Source organism: Triticum dicoccoides, chromosome 1B (assembly GCF_002162155.2).
Source record: "Triticum dicoccoides isolate Atlit2015 ecotype Zavitan chromosome 1B, WEW_v2.0, whole genome shotgun sequence".
Lineage (NCBI taxonomy): Eukaryota > Viridiplantae > Streptophyta > Magnoliopsida > Poales > Poaceae > Triticum > Triticum dicoccoides.
Window position 1 is genome coordinate 633,016,116 of NC_041381.1, and position 4,355 is coordinate 633,020,470.

Genomic DNA, 4,355 nt, shown 5'->3' on the forward strand with positions numbered 1-4,355 from the left:
CATGTCTGTACATGCTAGGCTCGTCAAGTCAACCTAAGTGTTTTGCATGTGTAAATCTGGCTAACACCCGTTGTATGCGAACGTTAGAATCTATCACACCCGATCATCACGTGGTGCTTCGAAACAATGAACCTTCGCAACGGTGCACAGTTAGGGGGAACACTTTCTTGAAATTTTATGAGGGATCATCTTATTTATGCTACCGTCGTTCTAAGCAAATAAGATGCAAAAACATGATAAACATCTCATGCAATGAAATAGTGACATGATATGGCCAATATCATTTTGCTCCTTTTGATCTCCATCTTCGGGGCGCCATGACCATCATCATCACCGGCATGACACCATGATCTCCATCATCATGATCTCCATCATCGTGTCTTCATGAAGTTTTCTCGCCAACTATTACTTCTACTACTATGGCTAACGATTTAGAAATAAAGTAAAGTAATTACATGGCGTTATTCAATGACACGCAGGTCATACAATAAATTAAGACAAGTCCTATGGTTCCTGCCGGTTGTCATACTCATCGACGTGCAAGTCGTGATTCCTATTACAAGAACATGATCAATCTCATACATCACATATATATCATTCATCACATCCTTTTTTCCATATCACATCACACGACATATGCTGCAAAAACAAGTTAGACGTCCTTTAATTGTTGTTGCAAGTTTTTACGTGGCTGCTATAGGTTTCTAGCAAGAACGTTTCTTACCTACGCCAAAACGACAACGTGATATGCCAATTGCTATTTACCCTTCATAAGGACCCTTTTCATCGAATCCAATCTGACTAAAGTGGGAGAGACAGACACCCGCTAGCCACCTTATGCAACTACTGCATGTCAGTCGGTGGAACCTGTCTCACGTAAGCGTACGTGTAAGGTCGGTCCGGGCCGCTTCATCCCATGATGCCGCCGAATCAAGATAAGACTAGTAGTGGCAAGTAAATTGACAAAATCGACGCCCATAACAACTTGTGTTCTACTCGTGCATAGAAACTACGCATAGACCTAGCTCATGATACCACTGTTGGGGAACGTAGCAGAAATTCAAAATTTTCTACGCATCACCAAGATCAATCTATGGAGTGACTAGCAAAGAGAGAGAGAGAGGGGAGTGTATCTTCATACCCTTGAAGATCGCGATGCGGAAGCTTTACAAGAACGCGGTTGGTGGAGTCGTACACGCAGTGATTCAGATCATGGTCGATTCCGATCTAAGCGTCGAACGGACGGCGCCTCCGCGTTCAACACACGTACAGCCCGGGGACGTCTCCTCCTTCTTGATCCAGCAAGAGGAGAGGATAAGTTGAGGGAAAACTCCAGCAGCACGCCGGTGTGGTGGCGATTGAGCTCGTGGTTCTCCGGAAGGGCTTCGCCAAGCACTACGGAGGAGGAGGAGGTGTTGGAGGAGGGAGAGGGCTGCGCCAGGGAAGAGGTGCGGCTGCCCTCCCACCCCTCCACTACATATAGGGGCAAGGGGAGAGGGGGGCGCCCTAGGGTTTCCCCTAGGGGGCGGCGGCCAAGCAGATTGGATCTTCCAGGGTAAATCCTAGGGAGACTTGCCCCCCAAGCCAAGCATGTGGAGGCTTGCCTCCCAAGCCAGGTGGAGGCGCCCCACCTCCCCAAGTAACGTGGGAAAGGGTGTGGGGGGCGCACCACGGCTGGTTTGCCCCTTCCCCTTGGGCCCATGAGGCTCTCCAACACTTGTCGGGGCTCCCGAAACACCTTTCGGTCATGCTGGCCATAGCCTGGTACCCCCAGAACACTTCCGGACTCCAATACCCTTCGTCCAATATATCAATCTTCACCGCCAGACCATTTCGGAACTCCTCGTAACGTCCGGGATCTCATCCGGGACTCCGAACTACCTTCAGTAACCACATACTATTTCCCATAACAACTCTAGCGTCACCGAACCTTAAGTGTGTAGACCCTACGGGTTCGGGAACCATGCAGACATGACCGAGACATCTCTCCGGCCAATAACCAACAACGGGATCTGGATACCCATGTTGGCTCCCACATATTCCACGATGATCTCATCGGATGAGCCACGATGTCAAGGATTCAAGCAATCCCGTATACAATTCCCTTTGTCAATCGGTACGTTACTTACCCGAGATTCGATCGTCGGTATCCCAATACCTCATTCAATATCATTATCGGCAAGTCACTTTACTCGTTCCATAATGCATGATCCCGTGACTAACTACTTAGTCACATTGAGCTCATTATGATGATGCATTACCGAGTGGGCCCAGAGATACCTCTCCGTCATACGGAGTGACAAATCCCAGTCTCGATTTGTGCCAACCCAACAGACACTTTTGGAGATACCCGCAGTGCACCTTTATAGCCACCCAGTTACGTTGTGACGTTTGGTACACCCAAAGTATTCCTACGCTATCCGAGAGTTGCAAAATCTCATGGTCTAAGGAAATGATACTTGACATTAGAAAAGCTTTAGCAAACGAACTACATGATCTTGTGCTATGCTTTGGATTGGGTCTTGTCCATCACATCATTCTCCTAATGATGTGATCCCGTTATCAATGACAGCTAGTGTCCATGGTCAGGAAACCATAACCATCTATTGATCAACGAGCTAGTCAACTAGAGGCTCACTAGGGACATGTTGTGGTCTATGTATTCACACATGTATTATGGTTTCCAGTTAATACAATTATAGATGAACAATAGACAATTATCGTGAACAAGGAAATATAATAATAACCATTTTATTATTGCCTCTAGGGCATATTTCCAACACCTCCCCACTCGCCTTAAAACTCGTCTATTCCCCAAGGGCCATGCGTATGGCACGGTTGGGTTACCCATGCCCATATTGATGAGAATCCCGCAATAAGGGGACAGGATCTCTGCTTTGACAAGACGAGCCAATGAAACTTCGCCTTGAAATACGGAGCGGCAGGCTAAAAAATGGTTCAAATAATGGCCGAGCGGTGACGTGATGTCACGCTATAAAAATTTGTCAAGGGGATTGGACTCGTGAAATATTATACTCTCTACGGTAGTGTGTGGAACTTGTTTTGTAGAACCGGGCACGATTCTTGTGTTCGAAGTCTACTTTGAAGTATTCGGAGAAGGAACCCGCCTTGCAATGCCAAAGACAATCTGCGCGCTGGGCTCATCATCATTGAAGCCGGATTCAGGGGCTACTGAGGGAGTCCTGGATTAAGGGGTCCTCGGGCGGCTGGACTATATACATGGGCCGGACTGTTGGGCTATGAAGATACAAGACAGAGAACTTCTTCCCGTGTCCGGATGGGACTCTCCTTTGCGTGGAAGGCAAGCTTGGCGATTTGGATATGTAGATTCCTTTCTCTGTAACCGACTTTGTACAACCCTAGCCCCCTCCGGTGTCTATATAAACTGGAGGGTTTAGACCATAGGGGACGATCATAATCCCATAGGCTAGACTTCTAGGGTTTAGCCATTATGATCTCGTGGTATATCAACTCTTGTAATACTCATATTCATCAAGATCAATCAAGCAGGAAGTAGGGTATTACCTCCATAGAGAGGGCCCGAACCTGGGTAAACATTATGTCCCCCGTCTCCTGTTACCATCGACCTTAGACGTACAGTTCGGGACCCCCTACCCGAGATCCGCCGGTTTTGACACCGACAATCACCATCGATGATCAACAACTGGTTTAGCATCAGGTTCCATATTAATCTTGTGCTGACAGAGAGTGTGACTAATGCCCTTGAGATCATCAAGAGTATAGCCAATAGCTGCTCGGTGCATCCTTTGAGTTTTTAATAATGTTTTCTCTTCATGCTCTGTAAGGTTAGCACTAATAATAATAGGATATATCTTCTTTTCATCAAGACAAGCATATTTCAGAGTATCAGGCAATTGTTTCAATTCAAACACAGGATCACCCTTAGGTGGAGGAGGACCTCCTAAAGTTTCGATGGACAAATTGTGTTTAAAGGTTGGTTGTTGTTCAACGAATATTTTTTCTATTTTATTTCTTTCATGCAAGTGCATTTCATTTTCATGGTCAAGCAAACATTGTTCTAGTGGATCAATAGGAGGTCGTCAATAGAAGCAAGACCAATTATTTCATCCTTACTAGGCAATTCTTTATTACAAGGTTGCCTACGGAACTTGGAGAAATTAAACTCATGAGACACATCACCAAAACAAACACTAATGGTTTCTTTCTCACAATCTATTTTAGCATTAATAGTGTTCAAGAAAGGTCTGCCAAAGATAATGTGACAAAAGTCATCTTGTGGGGACTAAGAACTAGAAAATCAGTAGGGTATTTTATTTTTCCACACAAAACTTCAACATCTCTAACAATTCCAA